Below are 25,476 nucleotides of genomic sequence, written 5' to 3'. Positions count from 1 at the left end.
TCTCTCTCCAGCCACAGTCACACCGAGGAGCCTGGCATTCGTAGCAAGGATGCTGTCTTTAACAAGCTGCCTGAGTGCCTTGAAGTGTCAGCATGGAGTCACTAGCAGAATTTTCTCTAGGTTAGAGCTGCTGTTCCAGAAACACTCTCCCACTTCAGGGGCAGATTCTCGAGTGATCACTGTCACTGCACTCTCATATCCAGAAGAATCCCCTGTAAGAACAATGCATCATGAGAACTCCACTGGTTTAGAGGATAGCCCCCTCTCTATAGATGTCAGTCCTCAGTTCTTGGAATTGAGTCAGCTGGACTTGGCCAAGTTGGGCCATGATGAAGAACCTCTCTCAAGAAGAAGATGCCAAGATACCTCCCTTTACCCACTTGTCATTACAGGAATATACTCTCTCATTCTCCTTTCATCTAAAAACCCTCATTCAAATTGGTAGCAGCCCTGCTAGTTCATATCCAAACACGGCTAAATCCCAGTTTAGAGATAAGTCGGAACTTCCACGACGCATATGAAGAAGTAAGTTTGAGAAACAGGGAAGTAATAGTAATAGCATTATCAATATAACAACAGCTAGCCTTTACTGAGAGCTAACACACCAGTCACTGTGCTAAATGCTTTGTAAGCAATCAACAAACATATCATACACTATGCAAAAGATATTCATCTTTTTCACCATTAAAAACAAAGCAAGGTACAGAGAGTCAAATAACACATCCACGTTCATAAATCTAGGACTTCCCTGAGCCCAAATATAACCCGGAAGCTTAAGTTTACAATCACTATCCTCCGCAGATGGTTCAAGGCACGGACCTTCACACTAGCACACCCCACTGGAAGAATTTGAGCACTCATTTCATGAAGTGGTTCGACCAAATGTATACAGCTTAGTTGACCCTTCAGATTTTGCACTATCTTAGATGTGTAAAAAACACCCCCTCCCAAAGAATAAGGCATAATAAGTGATAAAGAATACTTCCAAGAGCGGAACATCCTTCTGGGTACACTTCCATGACTTCCATGTGATTAAAGGCACCCGTATACTCTCACTGTTCTTTACAGAATCTGAACATCCTTTAGGCTCAAAGTCTCTTGGACCCCCTAAGAGACCCTAATACAAAGGACAGATGAGTAAAGAAAAGGATTATGTTTCTGAGGGCTGCCAAAAGACAAGAGGACATGAAAACACAGGGAGGGATTGGGTAGCCAAGGGAAGGTGTGATGAAGATAAACTTCATTATCCAGCCAAGGTATGCCCTGATCCTGGATACACGTCGAACATCTCACAGTACTCACGTATCTAGTTCCCATGCTCTATGACATCTGTTATGTGACCCCTGCCCTCTTTCTTCATGATGTCTTACTATCTCTCTCCCCACAGCTCAGTTTCACAGTATCAGTCAGCTTTGGCTGCACCAACAACCAACTGCCAAAATCAATGGCTCATAAAATATATTTATTTCTTGGTCACAGGACATAAGGGTTGCAGGGTAGGATAGGACACATGATGATTAGCTACCATCTGGTCAGTGTTGTTCTCACACTGGGGGACAGAAATAAAAGAAACAGCCATTCCATGCACATTAATTAAAGCTTTTGCTCAGATGTGGTATTTGTTATGCCTGCTAACAATCCATTGGCTTAAGCAAAGGAGTACACTTGATCCGCGGTGGTTGGTGCAGGGGCAAGATAAGGGTGAGGAGGAAACGAATAATTGCAAGCAAAGAAGATCTCTACAAACCGGGTCACTTCTCTACCAAGTCACAAAACTGTTCTCTGTTTGACCCTCTCAGAATGCTGTGTGCTCTAGATTTCTGTCCTAAAGCCCGCTCCGCATTTTCCTTAAGTCGGCCTGTCCATACTCGTGGCATCAGCTACCAATACTCTCCCATCAGTATCTTCAGCACCACTTCTCCTCGATTTTAGGCACACATCTTCCCTCTGTACTGAGTACCTCCACCCTAATCCTTCCAGGGACACAAACTCAAGTTATTAAAAAAAAAAAAAACTAATTGATTAGTTTATTTATCTTGATATTCCCTAAATTGGTGCTTTTATTTTCATGCTGTGATTTATCTATTACAACCCCTAGTCCTTCTGTATATTGATCATGAATACAAAGCCTTAGAGCCTTAACTCATCTTTCTTTCTCTCCTTAAATCTAAGCATAACAATATCCTCTTTCGGTCTGCCCCCTCAGCACCCCTACCCTCCCTGATCCGTGCATGCCCTTGCTGTGCTCTCAGCAGCGAGCCACTGTAATAGGCTTCTAATTGGTCTCCCCTTCCCCAGCTTCTCTCTTCTAACATTGCACGCTATTCCTTGAACATGATATGCGTGCTCTCATCTCAGGGTCTTCGCACCCACTGCTTCTTTGGTCTCAGAGGGTCTTCCTCCGATGTGCACATGACTACTGTCCTCACTTCTTTTCAGTCTGTTATCAAATATCGCCTTATCACAATGCTTTCTCTGAATACCCCAAATAAAATACAATACTCTCCTTACAACCTAGCATCATTTTTTTTAACATCCTGCTTTGTTCTCCTTAAATGCATCAACACCTGACATATTTTATTTACATATTCATTATCGATTTGCTACTTGTTCATTACCTGTTGTCTCCGTCTCTGAGGACAGGGGGATACATCTGTTTTGTACTTCCTCTCTCCCCAGCCCCCCGGAACAGTGCTGGGCATGTGAAATATTTGTTAAATGAACAAATAACAAATTCTTTTTCTGCTTATTAATCTATCTTGGAGTAGATTCTGTTTTATGCAAATGTACAGAGTGATAAAGGTTGCTACTCTCCTAGAAGATTCTATACCCTGGAAACATAACCTGCTGTGGCTTCCAAGCCTGCCTTTGCTTAAGATCCTATCTGATCCTATCCCTGGACTCATTTTATCCTATTCGTAGGTGATCTGTCTAAAATAAGTGTCCTAGGGATCCCTGGGTGGCGCAGCGGTTTGGCGCCTGCCTTTGGCCCAGGGCGCGATCCTGGAGACCCGGGATCAAATCCCACGTCGGGCTCCCGGGGCATGGAGCCTGCTTCTCCCTCTGCCTGTGTCTCTGCCTCTCTCTCTCTCTCTCTCTCTGTGACTATCATAAATAAATTAAAAAATTAAAAAAAATCTTAAAATAAGTGTCCTAAAATCTCTAAACAAAGGTGAGAAAAACTTGTCAATAATAAATCATTATCAGAAAAAAAATCCTTATTGATTCCTTCAGAAACATTCAATATTAAAGAGAAATACTTCTAAACTATGAACAAATAATAATAATTGAAACCAAAGCTATAGAGTTGATTTGCAAAAGCGAAAGCTGTAACATTGATCATCATGGTTTATGAGCTTTATTTAGGTGATTTTCCAGAGAAAATGGACTGATCTCTTGAGGTGGAAATGTTGGGATACAAAAGCAGTAAAGGCCAGTTTTGTAGAAAAACACTTGCCACGATCTCCTCCCGTGCCCCTTTTCTCTTTATTCCTGTCCCATTTGCCTTTGAGTATAGTCTGCTCTTGGCTCCCCACTCCAGAATCCATATCTGGTTTTAGTCCTCCTTCTGGCCTCTTTGGAAGTTAGTGTGTCTCCTTCTAGACATAAGTTTTACAATAGGTACCACTGCCCACATGTGCCTACTTAAATTAAAATTAATTAAACGTAAAATTAACAATTCAGCTTTTCGGTTACACTAGTGACATCACAAGGGCCCCATAGCCACAAGTGGCTGGCGACTGCTATAATAGACAATACAAAATGTCATAGAACATCCCCATCATCTCAGAAAGTCCTGTTGGCCAGCACTTCTCCAGACTCTTAGGATCCCACTTCTAGAATCCTATTGATTTTTGTTTGTTTGTGTTTATTGAACATGTTCACTGTTCAGCCTTTGTCTCAGGCTACAATTCCCACTGCAGCTCCAGGCCCTGGAACTGTTACACTGGGGTAGGTCAGCCCTTAGTCTTTATAAGGTAGCGATTAGATCACAGCAAATCTGCTTTCAGATCTTCATTTACATTAAAGTTGGTGATGAACTCTCTGAAGAAAGTCCATGGTATTTTGATAGGGATTAAATGTGTTAATTGCCCTGGGTAACATTGACATTTTCACAATATTAATTCTGCCAATCTACGAGCATGGAATATTTTTCCATCTTTTTGTGTCTTCCTCAATTTCTCTCAGAAGTGTTCTATAGTTTTTAGGGTATAGATCCTTTACCTCCTTGGCTAGGTTTATCCCTAGGTATCTTATGCTTTTGGGTGCAATTGTAAATAGGATTGACTCCTTAATTTCTCCTTCTTCAGTCTCATTGTTAGTGTATAGAAATGCCACTGATTTCTGAGCATTGATTTTGTATCCTGCCACGCTACCAAATTGCTGTATGAGTTCTAGTAATCTTGGGGTGGAGTCTTTTGGGTTTTCTATGTAGAGTATCATGTCATCGGCGAAGAGGGAGTTTGACTTCTTCTTTGCCAATTTGAATGCCTTTAAGATTTGCGTGGAATCAGAAAAGACCCCGAATAGCCAGGGGAATTTTAAAAAAGAAAGCCATAGCTGGGGGCATCACAATGCCAGATTTCAGGTTGTACTACAAACCTGTGGTCATCAAGACAGTGTGGTACTGGCACAAAAACAGACACATAGATCAATGGAACAGAATAGCGAATCCAGAAGTGGACCCGCATCTTTATGGTCAACTAATATTCAATAAAGGAGGAAAGACTATCCACTGGAAGAAAGACAGTTCCTTCAATAAATGGTGCTGGGAAAATTGGACATCGACATGCAGAAGAATGAAACTAGACAACTCTTTGCACCATACACAAAGATAAACTCAAAATTGGTGAAAGATCTAAATGTGAGACAAGATTCCATCAAAATCCTAGAGGAGAACACAGGCAACACCCTTTTTGAACTCGGCCACAGTAACTTCTTGCAAGATACATCCACGAAGGCAAATGAAACAAAAGAAAAAATGAACTATTGGGACTTCATCAAGATAAGAAGCTTCTGCACAGCAAAGGATACAGTCAACAAAACTAAAAGACAACCTACAGGATGGGAGAAGGTATTTGCAAATGACATATCAGATAAAGGGCTAGTGTCCAAGATCTATAAAGAACTTATTAAACTCAAAAGCAAAGAAACAAACAATCCAATCATGAAATGGGCAAAAGACATGAAGAGAAATCTCACAGAGGAAGACATGGACATGGCCAACACGCACATGAGAAAATGCTCCGCCTCACTTGCCATCAGGGAAATGCAAATCAAAACTACAATGAGATCCCACCTCACACCAGTGAGAATCGGAAAACTAACAAAGCAGGAAACCAAAAATGTTGGAGAGGATGCGGAGAAAAGGGAACCCTCTTACACTGTTGGTGGGAATGTGACCTGGTGCAGCCACTCTGGAAAACTGTGTGGAGGTTCCTCAAAGAGTTAAAAATAGACCTGCCCTATGACCCAGCAATTGCACTGTTGGGGATTTACCCCAAAGATTCAGATGCAATGAAACGTCGGGACACCTGCACCCCGATGTTTCTAGCAGCAATGTCCACAATAGCCAAACTGTGGAAGGAGCCTCGGTGTCCATCAACAGATGATGGATAAAGAAGCTGTGGTCTATGTATACAATGGAATATTCCTCAGCCATTAGAAATGAGAAATACCCACCATTTGCTTCAACGTGATGGAACTGGAGGGTATTATGCTGAGTGAAATGAGTCAATCGGAGGAGGACAAACATTATATGTTCTCATTCATTTGGGGAATATAAATAATAGTGAAAGGGAATAGAAGGGAAGGGAGAAGAAATGGGTAGGAAATATCAGAAAGGGAGACAGAACATGAAGACTCCTAACTCTGGGAAACGAACTTGGGGTGGTGGAAGGGGAGGAGGGTGGGGGGTGGGGGTGAATGGGTGATGGGCACTGAGGGGGGCACTTGATGAGATGAGCACTGGGTGTTATTCTGTATGTTGGCAAATTGAACACCAATAAAAAATAAGTTTATTACTAAAAAATAATAATAAAAATAAAAAATAAATAAATTTGGTGATGATGTTAAAGTCACAGTTTGCTGGAGAATAGGGAGCTGTGCCGAGCAGAGGAGATTCTGCTGTAGAGGAGATAGGGCAAAGCAGCAATAGGAAACAGCAATTCAGTGGAAAATTCCAGAGAAACTAACCACAGGTGATTAAAACCTCAAGAAAGTGGAGAGACTATTCAGAACCATGGGATAGTTTGCTTCCTTGCCAACACTTAAGAGTAATGAGAATCTGACTCAGGAGAGTCAAAGGTTTTGCTTCTACTTGGACTGAGTGGAGTCCTCTATAGATGCTACGCCAGGAGGACCCTTTCTTTATGAAAGTAGTTTTATAATAAGGGGGAAAACCATAACTAAAGGCTCCACTCCTTGGATTAAGGCTTCAGTAGCAGGTTTAGATGGTTCATGGTCTCCACCAAGTGACAAAAAGGAAGAACATGGCCAAAATATAACAAGACAGCTCCTTCCAGGCCTAGAGAGAGAGCTACTGGATTGTGTTTAGACTTCCTGCTTTTACTGCTGGTGGGAACGCAAGCTGGTACAACCACTCTCGAAAACAGTATGGAGGGTCCTCATAAAGTTAAAAAATAGAGCTACCCTATGATGCAGCAATTGTACTACTAGGTAGAGACCCCAAAGATACAAATGTAGTGATTCAAAGGGGCACCTGCACCACAGTGTTTATAGCAGCAATGTCCACAATAGCCAAACGATAGAAAGAGCCCAGATGTCCATCAACAGATAGATGAATAGATGAAGATGTGATATATATGATATATATATATACACACACAATGTAATATTATTCAGCCATAAAGAATGAAATCTTACCATTTACAACAATGTGGATGGAACTAGATGGCATTATCTTGAGCGAAATAAGTCAATCAGAGATAGACAATTATCACATGATCCCATCATATGTGGAATTTAAGAAACAAAACAGGGGAGCATAGAGGAAAGGAGGGAAAAATAAAATAAGATGTACTCAGAGAGGGAGACAAACCATAAGAGACTCTTAACCATAAGAAACCAACTGAGGGTCACTGGAAGGACAAGGGTGGGGGGTGGGAGTAACTGGGTGATGGGCATTAAGGAGGGCACGTGAGGTAATGAGCACTGGGCATTATACACAACTGTTGAATCACTGACCTCTGAAACTAATAATACACTATATGTTAATTAATTGAATTTAATTGAATTTATTTATTTTTTTTTTTTAAAGGGGGAGAAAAACAAGGGAAAAAAATAATGTAAGCCTGTAGAGATGCTCAGGAGCCAGGCTGGGAGAATGCAGATTATTCCCTCTTCCAGCTAAGTGCTAACTGTGGGTTCCAAGTGGTATAGGCAGCTGCACCCTGGAATGGTCTCTATGATACTCAGTATCACCTGAGAGGGAGGGCTCGCTTGCCAGGGCCCAGGGAGAGAACGAGGTGCCCATGGGCAAGGACTTGCTTATTCATGAAGGACAAGATCTTAAGTGAAGAAATTGGGTTTTAATTATACAATGTGAGGCATCGTGGAGGATACGGAGGGGATGCCTCAGTGATTCTGACTCCCTGAAATCATATCACAAGGTCTACCTCTATGTTCTCAACTACCCATTTGGCTCACACCCCCCTCCTCCCAGGGAGAGCGCTGAGCAATTATGCTGACGCTGAAATCATTCTGCTAGTGGACAAGGTGACAGAGTCTACAAATGTTCCAGTATGCTCTCAATTCAAACAACAGATTTCAAAAAAATTAAATTTTTATATCATTTCCAGCATCAAATCAGTAGATTAAATGCTACAAATGGAATTCAAACTACTCAAAAACCTGTAGCTAAGTCTTTATATAAAGTAAATTAGAAATTTATTTCAACATAATGTATAAGCTGTTCTTGCTCTAAGCTGATATCTCTAATCTGCAGGATTTCTTTTTGAGACATAGGGATACAAAAGCAGAAAACTGAAAAAGAAAAAAAAAAAAGCCCTTAAAATCTTCAAAGTTTGGGCAGCCCGGGTGGTTCAGCAGTTTAGCGCCGCCTTGAGCCCAGGTTGTGACCCTGGAGACCCGGGATGGAGTCCCACGTCGGGCTCCCTGCATGGAGCCTGCTTCTCCCTCTGCCTGTGTCTCTGCCCCTCTCTCTTTCTCTGTGTCTCTCATGAATAAATACATAAAATCTTAAAAAAAAAAATCCTCAATGCTCTGGAAAGCTCAGTTTCCTCATTTCAGAAACCTGACAGGAAAGTATTGATTTTCGCAGAAACAAGCAAGGATCAGCTAATTCCTTGAGGCAATTAATGGTTTTGTTAGTTTTTTTTTTTTTTTGGTTTTGTTATTTAATGTAACATGTGTTATTTAACAATCCTTTAACATTGAAGGGCTTATCATGCATTTGTTGTAAAGAACCCTTCCCGTAGAGCCCTAGATCAAAGCGAAAACAGAAGGAAGGTGGAAACATTAGCATGACCTGAAGACATGTCTGTGTATGGACCTGTTTGTGGGGGGTGAGGTTAAGGATATTATCATTCCAACCCCTCTCCTTACTATATGGTCTCACAGTGGACCTCCTGAGCTTTGAGGAACCATTTGAGTGAGAATGAACAACACAAATCTACCACTAATAAAGCACTTACTTAACAAAACTGGCTTAGTTGTGCTTCTTTCATCACATGGTTTTATAAAAGCAGTAATTTGAGGGGCAGATATTATTACTTCACATTTTCAGGTAGGTGCAGAGAATTTAGGTAACTAGTCCATCTTACACAGTTTATAGAGTGGAGTTAAAGTTAAATCCAAGTTCTGAATTCTAAGTCCACATTATTTCATAGGAACTAGAATTGTCCTCATTGTAAGAAAAAAAAAAAAAAGGATACGGGAACATGTTCCTTTAACTAGAAATCTCTTGTGAATAAATCTAATTTCCCACCAAATTTTACTCAGAAGAGTTCTATAGTCAAACAACATGTTTCTAGATATTTGCTTATCACGTAAACTTTTCCCCAAAATTACCAAAAATAAAAAAAAAATCAAATAGAATGTTGTACTTAACTGAATGACGGGGACGTGCTGCATTCCTGTCCCCCTGCCAACTGGCATGTGAAAGTCACAAGAAGTCCTAGTCAGGATTGTAGACCTTCTGGAAGCTTAGGAATTCAGCTGAAGAGGAAGCTGAACATTTCTTTCTATAAAGGCCCAAAAGCAAGTGAGATTGCCAAGTTCGGGACCTGCAAGCACTAAGATAGGCTGCTCACCACTCAGAATTGCGAGAGCTCCTTTCAGGCAGGTGTTCTCTGCAAAAGCTATGCTGAAGCCATTAGTGACATACGAGAACACTAGACCTTCTGCAGGCTTAGGCTGCTAAAGTGAGACCACGGCATTACTTTCGGCCAGAGAATGCTCGCAGGGGCTCACATCAATTGCCTACCGTCCAGCAAGTTCCCTGGGAATAGCTCACAGGACTCTCGAGCAAACAGTGGGGAATCCATCATGATGTGGTGAACCATTCTCATGACTCAATAACTTTTTTATCCTTTTCCTCAAGCCAAATAGTTCAGAAGATTGCTTGCTATTATTCCTAGCTGCTGGAACATAGCTTCCTGCTCTGTGTTTTCATCACAGGTGGTGATTGCCGAAAGGAAAAGTTGTTCGAGAAAATAACTTGTCGCAAGCTAATGCATGACTTAAGCGTGGAGTCCCCTGAAGCTAAATTCTGGAAACAGAAAGTCTTCCCTTGGGAAAGGCTCAGGTGTGCAGAGCTATAACCCGATGTTACTTGAATGCCTACTGTCTGCCAGGCACTTTATCAACCCCATGTAACATCACAACCACTATGGCAGAGACTTTTTATCTTCACTCTACATGTGAGAAAGATAAGCTCAAACTTTTAAGAAATTGCTAAGATCACACAGCCAACGAGTAGTAGAAATGTTTGGTTTTCTTAAATCTATACATTTTTGTGGAGGTATACGTTCAAATCGTAATGCGCGTAAACCACACTAATCCTAAACTTGCAGTTACTGAGTTGTAACTTGTGTTTATGCCCGTGGAACCACCAGCTAGCTCAGGGCATAGAAAGTTGTCACACTGCAGGAAGTTCCTTCTCGCCTTTTCCCATTCAATATGCAACCCAGAGGTGACCTCTACACTGAACTTCTCTGAACATGGATTAATTAGGCTTGTCCTTAAACTTCATACAAATGTAGCATGAAACTAGCCATCCTAGTTTGCCTGGAACTAAGGAGTTTCTCAAATGCGGAGTTTTCAGTGCTAAATCCAGGACAGCTGGTCATCCTTTAAGTTAAATCACGTGATATGTATTCATTTCTGCTTCGTTTTGTGCAACAGAATGCCCGCGAGATGCATCCAGGCTGTTGCATGTAGCAAGGTTTTTTGTCCTTTTTAGTGTTGTGTAGTATTCCATTTTCTTACTACGCCATAACGCATTAACCCATTATCCTGTGGATGGACGTTTCTTTCTAGTTTGTGGCTTTCATAACAAAAGCCAACAACAATGTCATATGAGTCTTTTTTGTGGATATAATGACTAAATTCTCCTGTTAGAAGAAATGCTAGCTCGTAGCATAGATACGCTTTAATGGCTACTGTCAAAATTTTCTCAAATAGTTGTACCAGTTTTACTCTCTTAGCAATTTTCAAAAATTTTAGTTGTTCCACACCCTCACCAACATTTGGTAGGTCAATTTTTAGTCATTCTTGCCAAGTGATAGTCTACTATTACAAATATTCGTGCCCGTGTGCCATCTCCTTCCACACTGACTTTGGTCTTGGCCATGTGATTCACTACAGCCAATGGGGTATGAGCAAGTATGACATAAACTAAAGTTTGATAAACACTTGTACACTGGGGTTTGTTCTTTTGGGATGCTCACTCTGACAGACCTGATCCACCATATAAAGATGTCGGGCTATGCTGCTAGGGAGACTACATGGAGAGGTAGAAGGGAGGTGGAAACATTAGCATGGACTGCTCGGCTGGGCCCTAGCTGTTCCAGCCGTCTCCACTGAAGGGCCAGACCTGTGAGTGAAGAAGCCACATTGGAAGTTCCAGTTATAATTGGAACTTGTAAAGGCAACATGGAATAGAATTACCCAGATGAAGAATTGAGAAAAATATTATTGTTATTGTTCAGGTCACTAAATTTTGGGGTGGTTCCATTCATAACTATAGATGATTCTAATAGGCAAGTATATACTAATATCTCTTCTTGGATTGGATTATTTCCCTGAGGAATGATTATACTGAGAATCATTTCATTTTTTTCCTGCCTTTTTTGTGTATATATATATATATATATATATATATATATATTTACTGGAGTTTGATTTGCCAACGTTTAGCATAACACCCAGTGCTCATCCCATCAAGTGCCCCCCTCAGTGCCCATCACCCAGTCACCCCGGCCCCCCGCCCACCTCCCCTTCCACTACCCTTGTTCGTTTCCAAGAGTTAGGAGTCTCTCATGTTCCGTCACCCTCACTGATATTTCCCACTGATTTTCTCTCCTTTCCCCTTTATTCCCTTTCACTATTTTTTATATTTACCAAATGAATGAGACCATATAATGTTTGTCTTTCTCCGACTGAATTACTTCACTCAGCATAATACCCTCCAGTTCCATCACGTTGAAGCAAATGATGGGTATTTCTCATTTCTAATGGCTGAGGAATATTCCATTGTATACATAGACCACAGCTTATTTATCCATCATCTGTCGATGGACACAGAGGCTCCTTCCACAGTGTGGCTATTGTGGACATTGCTGCTATAAACATCGGGGTGCAGGTGTCCTGCTTTCACTGCAGTATCTTTGGGTAAATCCCCAGCAGTGCAATTGCTGGGTCATAGGGAAGGTCTATTTTTACCTCTTTGAGGAGACTCCACACAGTTTTCCAGAGTGGCTGCACCAGTTCATATTCCCACCAACAGTGCAAGAGGGTTCCCTTTTCTGCACATCCTCTCTAAATGTGTTGTTTCCTGTCTTGTTATTTTTCACCAAACTAAGAATCATTTCAGATATTTATTGTTACTTGGATAATAATGAAATCTTATTTTATCCCATTTTAATCTCTTAACTTTCTCATTAGATGTTTTTTCCATTTTTGGTTATGATTATACTATAAATCCATTATTTTAATCTACCACAATTTGCTTTAACTCTTCATAAACATTCCAAATACCTTAAACAGTTTAATTCCATGTAGTCCTCTAATGCTTTGTGCTATGGCTTCCATTTTAACCCATTATAAGCTCCATGGAATACAGTAGTTATATTTGCTTCAAATAGCCAGTATTCTTTTATATTTTCCTACATATTTACTCTTTGTAGTGCTCTGCAGTTCTTCCTCCAGTTTTATGCTTCCACCTAGGCTTATTATCCTCAGACTAAAGGATTCAAATTCTTTATAGAGTAGGTCTAGGAGCACTGAGTTCCCTGAGATTCTGTTTGAAAAACTTCTCAAACTTCACCTTAAATTTTTACAATGAGCTTTCTTTTATTTATTTTTCAGGAGGGAATTATACTCACTGTCATTTTTTCTTACTCCATAGAAAATACTTTTACATTATTTTTTAGTGTTTAAGAATATCAAAATTTATGTACAGTAAAATTCCATTTTATTGTGGATAGTTCTATGGTTTGTGACTCAACTGCATAGAATTTGGTAGCCATAATACAATCATGATACAGAACAGTTTCATTACTACCTAAAATTCTTTCATTCTGCCCTAATCTCTAAACACCACTGATGTGTTCTCAATCCCTAGTTTAGCCTTTTTAGGAGTGCCATATAATTGAAGGATACACTATATAGCCTTTTTTAACCTTTACATTTTTCTAATTTTATTGAGAAATAATTGACATACATCACTTTATAAGTTTAATGATGATTAGATTTGTACATGTGAAATCATTGCAACAGATTCAGCTAACATCTATAATCTCATATAGATACAATAAAAAGAAAACAATTTTTCCTTGTGATGAGAACTCTGATAAAATCTACTCTCTTAACAACTTTCCTAAAAATCACACAGCAGTGATAACTATAGCTATCATGTTGTATACTATAGTGCTAGTACTTACTCACCTTATGATGGAAAATTTGTACCTTTTGATCATCACCTCCCTCAAATTCCCACTCATTCACCCTTCATGTCTGGTAAGCACATGTCTGATTTCTTTTTCTGAGTTCTTTGTTTTGTTTTGTTTTGGGGTCTCTGTTTTTAGATTCCACATATAAATGAGATCGTATAATATTTCTCTGACTTATTTCATTTATCACAGTGCTGTATACATATGGCATCACAACTTTTTTTTATCCATTCACCAATTGATGGACTCCAGTTGTTTCCATGTTTTGGCTATATAAATAATGCCATTATGAAAATGTGGGCTTAGACAATTATATGGCCACAATTATATGGCCAATCTTCAACAAAGAGGCAAGAACGTACAATGGAAAAAAGAAAGTCTCTTCAACAAACGGTGTTAGGAAAACTGGACAGCTACATGCAAAAGAATAAGACTGGACCATTTTCTTATACCATACACAAAAATAACCATAAAATGGATTAAACCTAAATGTGAGACCTGAAGACATAAAAATCTTAGAGGAGAAAATAGGCAATAATTTCACTGACATTGGCCATTTATTACAACATTTTTCTAGGTAGGAAACAAAAGGAAAGGAAACAAAAACAAAAATAAACTATTGAGACTACATCAAAATAAAAAGGCTCTGCACAGGAAAGGAAACAACCAACAAAACTAAAAGACAACTCACTGAATGAGAGAAGATAATTGTAAAATGACAAAGCCAATAAGGGGTTAGTATTCAAAATATATAAGGAACTTATAAAACTCAATGCCCAAAAACCAAATAATCCAATTAAAAATGGGCAGAAGACATGAAGAGACATTTCTCCAAAGAAGATATTCACATGGCCAATAAACACATAAAAATGCTCATCACCATGTGTAATCAGGGAAATGCAAATCAAAACCACAATGAGGTATCATCTCACACCTGTCAAAATTGCTAAAATCAGTAACACAAGAAACAACAGGTGCTGATGAGGATATGGAGAAAGGGAAACCCTCTTGCACTGTTGGTGGGGGTGGGAATGCAAACTGGTGAAGCCACTGTGGAAATCAGGATGGAGATTCTTCAAAAAGTGAAAAATAGAACTACTCTAAGATCCAGTAATAGTACTAGTGAGTATATACCCAAAGAATACAAAAATACTAATTCAAAGGGATACACGCACCCCTATGTTTATAGCAGCATTATTTACAATTGTCAAATTATGGAAGCAACACAAGTGTCCATTGATTGATAAATGGATAAAGATGTGGTATGTCACATCTTTATGTCCACAAAAAAGAATGAAATCTTACCATTTGCAAGTTAATAGATGCACCTGGAATAATATGCTAAGTAAAATAAGTCAGAGAAAGATAAATACCATATGATTTCACATATATGTGGAATTTAAGAAACAAAACAAATAGGCAAAAGGGAAAAGAGAGAAACAAACAAGAAACAATACTCTTAACTATAGAGAACTAATGGTTACCAGAGGGGAGGGTTGGGGGAATGGGTTCAAAAGGTGATGGGAATTAAAGAGTGTACTTGTCAAGATGAGCACTGGGTGATGTACAGAATTGTGGAATCACTATATATCTGAAACTAATGTGACACCATATTAACTGGAATTTTAAAAGAAGAAAAAATATACACATGTATTTTGACTCTAAAAAATAAAATAAGGGGATCCCTGGGTGGCTCAGTGGTTTAGCACCTGCTTTTAATTTTTTTAATAATAAGTTTATTTTTTATTGGTGTTCAATTTACCAACATACAGAATAACACCCAGTAGCACCTGCTTTTGGCCCAGGGCCTGATCCTGGAGTCCCGGGATTGAATCCCGCATCAGGCTCCTTGTGTGGAGCCTGCTTTTCCCTCTGCCTGGGTCTCTGCCTCTCTCTCTCTCTGTGTCTGTCATGAATAAATAAATAAAATCTTTTTAAAAAATCAAATCAAATAAAAATAAAATAATAAAAAAATAAAATAAATCTTGGGAAATCAAATTACACTTTTCCTAAGCTTACTGTTCTTTCATTTTTCATTATTTTAATTTCTTAACTTATTATTTATTGTTTATTATTTTGCACTGTTCATTATTTTACCTTAAAACTTTGTTTTAAAATTCTTAGCCTTTGTCTGTTTGTAAACAGCTTAGCACACTTTCTAAAGCATGTACACTTTTTAAATGATAATTTTTATCAAGGGTGAATAGAATCAACTATTCCTTTCCCTCTCCCACATTTCCAAGCCATGTAGTTAAGTGTGTATCATATTACTCATTCTGTCCCATGGGCTATGAACAGAAATGATGCATTTACTTCCAAGTTAAGACAATTAGAGCAAATATTCCCCCTTCATCCTCTTCTTCCCCTCTGTAGTGACCTCAGAGGCTCCATTTAACAGAGCTACGAGATGGCATGGCCTCCATTAACTTTGGTCTCCAAAGGGCCATGTGCAGCAGATCCTCTGCCCACCAACCAGCAACAAGTAATGAGTGAGAAATAAACTTTTGTTGTGACACACCACTGAGATTTCAAAGTTGGTTAATCATAGCTCAACCTACCCTTAAACAGAAGATCCTTATAAAAGGATCTTCTATAAATTTAATGCAATTGGGATCAATCTGTAAATAGCATAAACGTATATAAATTAAAACTAATCTTTTCCTTCAGTGACTATTCTTATTTTGCCCTGGAATTCTATTCTAATGTCCTGGAAAACAATGTAAATGGACTAAAGAAGGTTTTTTTTGTTGTTTTGTTTTGTTTTGTTTTTGTTTCTTTTTTTTTTTTTTAATTAAGAAGTCTTAAGCTTAGCCCACCCTTTTCAGGTTAACTCAGTCTCACGTGATAACTCGATTCAAAGTTCAAATTCCCAATCATAGCCATTCCCCCTCTCTCAGTAGAGTTTACATCTCTGCTTTCCCTTCTGAGCTCTATGAACGGGTTCAGGATGAACCTTACTTACCCTCATGCGTTTACAAGGAATAACCTCCAAGGCAGGGCTTTCCTCCCTGCTCTCCGAGTCCCCATGGTGGTGTGGTGGGTTGGCTCTGGTCAATGTGCTGGCATCCATCAGGATGTTCCTACTCCAGCTTGGACCTCTGGGCAATCTATTGGTTCCTGATGCTGAAGTTGGCAGTGACTGGAGCTCTGCCTCCATTATGAAGTCCCTGTGTTCAGAGCCTGGCAAACATTTTTTACTAAAGGACAGAGAGGGAATATTTTAGGCTTTGCAGGCCACGTACCGTCTCTGTTGTTTATTTTTCTTCTTTTTTAAAAATTCTTGTGGTGGTTGTAGTGGTGATGATGGTTGGTATCCTTCTTGCCGCTTCTCTTTTCTTTGCCTTCTCTTCCTTCCTCTTCATTTTTATTCTCTTCTTTTTGAAATTATAAACACCATCCTTAGTTCAGGGCCATAAAACTGAAGATTGCCAGGATTTGACTCACTGGCTACAATTTGCCAACCTCTAACCTACAACCTTTTCATTCTGACCTTGGGCCTCTTCTAGTTCCCTACGCCGATTTTAACAACTGATGTCCGTGGAAGGTTGTGGACTATTTTGGGTCCATATGCTGAGAAAACTTCCTCTTCCCAGAGTGGGGTTTCTTTTTTTAAGTTACTTCTGTACCATGCTGATCCCAGAAACAGAGCAAGGGTTGGCTGGCATGCTCTTTCATTCCCTCTCAACCTGCTGGGACTCTACTGGAGTGTGATGGCCTAAGGCTCAAGAAATACGGGGTGCCGGTCTGTTTTCAGGGACCCAGTCAGCAGCCTTCCCATCCTGTGAAACTTCTTTAAATTATTCTTCTTTTCCCCTCAGCAAATAGCTTTCTACCTTTTTCTGTTTGGTGCATCACATCCTCTGATCTTCTAAACTGTGGCTTATGAAGGAAAAACTCTTTCACCGTGCTGCAGTAGTCTTGCATTTTACTATATAAAAGGGATATTTTGTAACTTAGAAAATGCCTCTTTCTCAGCTAAAGCAGACCAGTTTTTAATATATATTCCAACACACTCCTGAAATAAACATCATAAACTCCCACATTTCATAATTAAGTACTTCGTAATTTATCTGCTACTCCTACAAGTCTTTTTAAACAGAGGTACGTATGCATGTATTTCAAGTTATGAGACATCTAAACTGCTCAGCCATGGAGCATGCATTTTCCATACTTTGCAGAAGGCACTTAGCTTCAAGGGTAATGTAAAGCAAAGAATTCAAAACGTGTATATTATAATCATCTGTTTAAATATTTTAAGTGATCATTTATTCATAAGGCCCCATTTTTTCCTTCCCAAGATACTTGGCATGATGCAGCAGCAATTAAAAGACACTCATAATCATAATCACAGCAATTATTATGTTTTCTGGCAGCTCTGTGCCACCCTTCCGTAGCAAGCCTCCAGAGATCTAGTCCTGCCTCTGGAATAGAGAACTGTCCTTACCAGAGGTTTCAGCCTCTGCTTCTGCCTGGGTCGCCCGTAAGAACGTCAGCAGTGACTCAGCAGCACCCTGCGAGCCGCTGTCGGTGACTCAGTGTCACATAGCAAAAGAGAAGGCTGCTACAATACTTGGCCTTTCTCTTCCTCTTGTGCGAGTTCTTTCTGTGATAGCTGTAGGGTGAAATACAGCAGATTTAAAATTCCAAAAACATTCTGCTTTAGATGCCCTGCAATATGGTTCAGGCTTTGATTACAGAAAGGAGTGGAATGTATAAGATGGTTTTGTGACTTTAGAAAGACATAATTTTTAAAAAGATTAGTTTCATCCAGCAAGGTCCAAACTGCTTACCTATGCTTGTGTTCCATCTCCCACCCCCGACCCCCTCCTCCTCCTGTATGGGTGTTTAGGAGGGGGAAGGAGCATCTAGTCCAGTATCACACATCATATGCCTCCTTCTTCCAGGGATCCCTGGAGAATATGAAATGGGGTACCACTGGTCCAGACTGTTGAAGAACTGACCTGGCCTGGATTTCAGCATTAGAACTACCACTTCTGAGAAACTTCCTCCTACCAGTGTTCAAGTGTTTGCATCTATGCCCATAAATATCCAGTTACCTGCTCGTCACCCTTACTATATGTGAAGTCCTTAAAGGCAGAAATTATGTCAAGCATTGAAAGACTGGTTGTAGAAAGGAGAGCTTGGGAGAGTGGAGGAATGAATGAATGAATATATGAAATTAGTTTGGTAAGATTATTTGTAGTTTTCAGAGGCTCATTTATCGCTTTTTCTGAGAGGAGAGTATGGTACTCCCCATTCAGTAAATTTACTCAGATTAGTGCATCAAATCCAATCAAATGCCTGGGTTATTATGACTGAAACAATGCTGGGATCATCACCAGGAAGGGTAAATACTAATGAGATCTTTCATATGATTGCTTTCAGCTGACTGTTGAAAGGGATTAAGCCACCAGAGATAATGGCTCATGCTACACATATGTTCTTTCTAAGAGGCGAAGACAAATAATAAGGATTTTGTTCCCAACTTTTTTATTGGTAGGTGAGCCCCCTCCATACAGTCTGTGGAATAAGATCACTGGATGTCCACAGCTAAATTTAATGTATTACCTTTTCTTTCCAGTCAACTAAGTGAGTTTCAGAGCATGTATCAAAGCCTTGTGTGAAGTGCCAGAGGTGAGGGGGAAGGAATACAAAAGCAAAAAACTGGCATATAAAAAAGTGGTATGAAGTCATAATTAGTGCAAAGACCCGGAGCCAGGTGGCCTGGGCTTGAACTCTGTCACTCTTACTCTCTAATTCTGTGACCTTGGACAGGTTATGTAGCATCACTGATCCTCAATTGCCTCACCCATGAAATTAGTACCTATTTCTTAGGGTTACTGAGAAGAAAAATGACATGGGAAAAACACTTGGTTCAGTATACGACACAGAAAGTTCTCCAAAGTGGTAGTAATTGTTGTTTTGCTATTATTGCTGTTTTTAATATTATTATTATTATTATTATTATAAGATTTTATTTATTTATGTGAGATGCATGAATGGTGAGGAGGCTCAGAGGGAGAAGCAGACTACCTACCAAGCGGGGAGCTGACATGGGGCTCTTTCCCAGGATCTGAGATCATGACCTGAGCTAAAGGCAGATGCTTAACCACTTAACTGATTGAGCCACCCAGGCGCTCCTATTTTCATTATTATTAAGATAGAGTCCTTGACATGTAGGAGACATGGTTTGGCTGAGAATGATAAGTACTGTGTATTGATTTACTGACTTTCACAAAACAGCCCACAACAAATTGTAATGTAGTCTACCAAATACACAGTGACCTTAAATATTCATAATAACATATGAATTTAAAGAAGTTTTGATCATTCGCAATGTTCTCTTTATGTTTATTAAATCATACTGTTGCATTATGTGGGTAGCCACTGGATATTTCTTTAATAGGCTACATGTAAATTTAATAACAATGATAATAAATTCTTATTAGAGTTTCTCATAGAATTAATTAATCCTCTGTTAACACTCTTACTGAGGTCAAAAACAGTTTCTTGCACAGATGTAATTATAAATCCTCAGACCTATAAGAACAGATTCAATCTCAAAACAGTTCCATTAGGCCTGCAAGAACCCTACAAAAGTGATGTAATCCCAAGGACTACACAGTGGTTCAGTTCTAACGGAGATGATTGAGGATTTTCTTGCCAAATGAAGTAGTGCTCCAAAGAATGAAGCCTACTCACAATATATTGAAGTCTTCTAAATGCCAATCATCAAGCTAAGAGGTGAAGATGAATTACATGTAGAGCCTTTCTCAATAGCTCAAGCCTTCATACCATAGTGAGCCTGGAATAAAAGAAACCAGAGCAAGTAGGTTTCATCTAATCAGGCCCTTTGTCTTTGAGAGGCCTGAAAGCCTATAGTAATGAGTTGTCAAGAGAAGATGGTTGCAGCACTTAAGTTCCTTTAACATTTATGGGGGGGAAAAGCAAGCCAGACTATTACATCTCAAAGATCTGCTTCTCAATTTCATGCTATTAAAACCTCACTAGAGCATATATAAAAGATGTGCAAAAGAGTAAGCAAAGCCCCAGGGCAAACATGATGTCTTTCTAGGGCATCCATTTTTCCAGAAGCTTAGTGGGAAAGCATTATCTTTATATTTAATCAAACACAGATATCTCATGAATTCTTATAATAAATCAGGAAATCTAAAAATATATGTGCCTCTCTGGGGCTGCACCTTAGATCCTAGGAATATCATGTTTACTTTCCTCTCCTAAAACTTTGATGGGAAATTTGAATATCCAATATGATAAAATTTCCGCACTAGCCAAACACAAACAAAAGTTTCATGATTTTATGTTCTGATTTTGTATTCATGTATTTTATCTCACCAATACTTAGGCATACAGAAAAGTGTAAATTCTAGCTATAATAAATATGGGATTCACTTTGCCCTCTTCTCCAACCCAGGTTCCATACACAGGTTCCCTTTATAGCCAAAAAGAATTTTGTCCTTCGGTTTTGCTTTCCCTTGAGGATGTAGGGCTTCACAAAAATCACATACAACAGCTGGTGATACTCCTAAGATCCCTACAAGGCAATTGCAGATGGTGATGATAACCACCCACACACTGTCAGTCTGCTCAGACACTAATCTCAAGGGAAAAAATCTGTATCAGTGAAATGAGGACATTTTCATGCCAGCAAAGAGCAGCTGTTAAAAGGTACTGTGATGATCCCACCCATTCACCCAGGCTCTGAATTGAGAGTACTGTAGTCAGACAGGCCCCAGGATTAATTGCTAGACCACAGAAGCCACTCTGACTTTTCCAAAAGTGATTAATGACTTTGCAAGTCAGAGAGCAATAGTGGTCTGGGTGTTTGGGTTTCAGGTAGAGGATACTGTATGGATCATGAACTTATGGAAGAGCCAGATAGTCATCTTTATATCTCTGTACTTCTGTGGTTCCTGGCATAGGGGTCAGGGGACTGCAAATAAATGTCTGAGAAGTAAATAACTAACTAAATAGATTTCAGAAGGTTTTTAGGTCAAGGGATGTTAAGGCCAGGAAAAACTTAATATGATTAGTTTGTCACACTATCTTGGTTAGAATTCCATCTCCACCAATTAACTGTCGAATCTTGGGTGAGTTATTTAACTTTTCCAAGCTTCCAATTTCTCATGCATAAAATAATATACACATAGGGTCATTATAAGAACTAAATTATATAAAATAGCAAAGGTACAATGATTAACTGAATGATTGTCACAAGTAGACCCTGAATAATTTAACCTTCCTTAACAGGTAGCCAGAAAAGTTCAGAGCTTCTTCTGACGCTTTTTCTGTGTTACAGAGCTCTGAGTGGAAAGTGAGGTATGAAAAATAGAACTTTTATCTGGAAAATGATATAAAATGAACTTAATTGAAAAAGAGTACTGCTTGGAGCCAGAGATATTCATTCATTCATTTTGCTTGATTTTGCTGTTTAGTGGCTTTGTGATGTTGAGTGGTCATTTAAACTCTGATAGTCCAAAAAATAAATTAATTAATTAAAAATAAATTAAAAATAAATTTAAAAAATAAATTCTGATAGTCCCAGTTATACCAGCCACAAAACAGGACTTTTTTAAATTTATAAATTAATTAAAATTCATACACTTTAATATTTTTTGCTCATCCCATAATACAGGTCTATTTTGAGGCTTTGTGTAAGATATAATGATTTATAAATAGTGACATACTATATAAATATGAGGCACTATTATTAATCAATTTTTTGAGTTGGTAAGTATAGAAAACTGGACTATAAATACACTTGAAGAGCAGGCAAAGGGGCGCATAGTAAGACTTCTCTTACTATGGGAAAGAGAAAAATCATCTTTCAAGGCCAAGTTATAGGTCAGATTTCCTGACTTTAGATCTAATAGGCTCACAGGTCTCATCTTGCATGCTTGGAAAACTAAATTGAGAACTAAGAAGATGTTGTTGGGTCCAATTTTAAAAAGTACCATTGTAGTTCAATGCTGGCTGCTAAGGACCCAGGAGGTAGGTGTGTCAACATGTGTGCTGTGAATTTTCTATCTTAACATAATATGTCCTTTATGCCCAAAATATTGCTGACCACCCACTTCTTGAAACTCTCTGTTCTGTAAACTCTAACTTGTTTTGTTTGCCAGTGGCTTTGAATGTTCTTTCTCTGCTTCTAACATATCTTGCTTCCTCCCACCATTTTTGTTTTCATCCGTTTCTAACTAAATTCATTTCCTCAGGGACTTCTTTCATTCCTATGGGAATTCTCATGTGAAATCCAAAATTTAGATTTATTGCCCTAATATCTGTATATATCTTTTATGCCATCATGACCTCAACCTAATATGGCTAAAAATTTATACATCATCATTCTCCTATCCCCCTTATCCTCCTTAATTCCTCATTCCTAATGTTCCATTTATCTTAGGATGTGCAATGCTTTATATGCAGAGCTATAAAATTTAAATTCATTCTATTATACTGAAGGAAATAGTCTCTCAGTCAATTCAGAGATTTTCCTGTTTCCCTGGGGTTTCACAGAGCTATGGTATCTTGAAAAGTGGACACCATGTCTTTGCTATTATAGGTTCATGCTGGCATCTTCTGAGACTTCCAGAACCCCAATCTCTGGGCCTTCAGTAATCAGTCTATATGCTTAGCTTCTGAGCAAGCCCTCATTTCATTGGCTGGGACAGCTTGGGATATTGTGGTTGTTATGGATAGCAACTCCTTAAATGAGGAGTAAATGCTAACGGGAAAAAGTCAATACAAGCGGAAATATATTAATTCATATTACAAAAAAATAAAAATGTTTTCTGATTTCATTTCCAAACACAATGGAGTAATGAGGACTGATTTACCCTCCTACCCCAAACATACAATGGACAAAAATATTTTTTAAACTTTTCATGTTAGACACCAGGCAGTAAAGGAGACTGAAAGATAGATTTCCTGGGAGACAGAAAACAAATATGGTGAGCACTATAACAACTCCGGATTAATTCCTAGAGAGAATTTTCAGGAGGCAGAATCATGCATAGTTTGGTGGTCTCCATGAGGTAAGAAACATGGAGCTGGGCGTCTTAGGAACAGACATCCAGAACTAACAGGGCAGAGTAGCAGAGGAGAGAACTCCAAAGAGAGAGCTCCACAGATCTGCAGAGAGTCCATTTCAAGTATTTGTTAGAGAATTTACATGTATGCGAGGGAACTACCTAAAGCCAGAAAAAAACAAATACTCAATGTAATTGATTAGAAAAAAACAAATACTCAATGTAACTCACAGAGGACTGGCAATATTTCCTGTTCTAGCCAATCAGAATGGAAAGCTTCATTATTCAGAGGACATTGAGTATAGTATTCAAAAGGCAGTTGCCTCAGTGAGGAAAAATTAACCCCAGATGAAACAATGCTCTGATCTTACCTAACAAAATCTAAAAGAAACAGCTTAAATAAATGAACTTTTTCAAGTAACTTAATCACATCCTAGAATAAAGCTCAGAACATTTATAGGAATACTAGAATATCCAGAACCCAATAGGATAAAATTATACTATCTGACATCAAATTAAAAATTACCAGGTATGCAGAGAAGCAGGAAAATACAACCCATAATGAGGACAAAAAAAATAATATGAACAGATCCAAAAATAACACAGCTGACAGAATTTGTAGTGGAGGAAAAACACAATTATAACTTAACTGAATATGTCCAAGAAACTGGAGGAAAGATTAAACATGTTAAGTGGTAACATAAAAGATATAAAAGAAACCCAAAGAGGGGCACCTGGGTGGCACATTCAGGTAAGCATTTGATTCTTGGTTTCAGCTCAGGTCTTGATCTCATGGGTCAGTGCTCAGCTGGGAGTCTGCTGGAAGATTCTCTCCCTCTGCCCCTCCTCCTCTCTTTCTCTCAAATAAATAAATTTTAAGAAAGAGAGAGACCCAAAGTGAATATCTAATGATGAAAAATAGACCAGATAAAATTAATGGCATATTAGATATTGAAGAAGAAAAGATTAGTGAACTTGAAGACCAAGCAACAGACATTATACAAAACGCAGAGGGTAAAAATGACTCCATAAAAAAAATAGAGTAGCATTGAGTTTTGGGGCAGTTTAAAACTGCCAAATATACATGTAATTATAATCACCAAAGGGTAAGTGCAGGAAAAAACTGAGAAAAGTAATTTTGAAGAAACAACGCTCAAAATTTTTCTAATTCGGTGATAACTAAAACCCACAGATCTTAGAAACTCAACATACTTTCAGCATGAAAAACATCAAGAAAGCTACACTGTGACTCATCATCAAATTGATTAAAATCATCAATAAAGGGAAAAATGTCTTAAAAGTGACCAAAGAAAAAAGACAAATTACATTCAGAGAACAAAAGGTAAGAATGATCAAATATTTATGGTTGGAAACAATGCAAGCCAGAAAAAAATAGCATTTTTAATGTACTGAAAAAAAAATCAAAATCTTTATCCAGTGAAAATATCTTTCAAAAATGAAGATGAAATGAAGACTTTTTCTTATATACAAAATATGAAAGAATTTATCACCAGGAGACTTGTAGTAAAAGATAAGTTTTTAAAAATCAAGTATTTCAGGAAGAAAACCATGACACCAGGTAAAATTTTGGTTTTAGAAGAAGGAATAATAACCAGCACAGAGGATATTTATATGGAATATAAATATAAATATCCAAATGATTGTCTTCTTTTTTTTTTTTTTAACTTTTATTGGTGTTTAATTTACCAACATACAGAAAAACACCCAGTGCTCATCCCGTCAAGTGTCCACCTCAGTGCCCGTCACCCATTCCCCTCCAACACCCGCCCTCCTCCCCTTCCACCACCCCTAGTTCGTTTCCCCGAGTTAGGAGTCTTTATGTTCTGTCTCCCTTCCTGATATTTCCCAACATTTCTTTTCCCTTCCTTTATATTCCCTTTCACTATTATTCATATTCCCCAAATGAATGAGAACATACACTGTTTGTCCTTCTTCGATTGACTTATTTCACTCAGCATAATACCCTCCAGTTCCATCCACGTTGAAGCAAATGGTGGGTATTTGTCGTTTCTAATTGCTGAGTAATATCCCATTGTATACAAATGATTGTCTTCTTTATTATTGAAACCTTTGTCAAAGATAAGTGACTACTGAATGTAAATAATAACATTTTGTGGGGCTTATGCCATATGTAGTAGGCACTAATAAGAACTTTATAATATGTAAAGACTAGGTTTTCATTTACTAAAGCACAATAATGATATCGTCTTGAATAAAAAGTAAATAAAAATTGGTTATTAGTTTCCTAGGGC

The sequence above is a fragment of the Vulpes lagopus genome, chromosome 16 (assembly GCF_018345385.1).
Source record: "Vulpes lagopus strain Blue_001 chromosome 16, ASM1834538v1, whole genome shotgun sequence".
Taxonomy (NCBI): Eukaryota; Metazoa; Chordata; class Mammalia; order Carnivora; family Canidae; genus Vulpes; species Vulpes lagopus.
The sequence above is the reverse complement of the archived record's forward strand: the minus strand, read 5'-3'. Positions refer to the sequence as shown.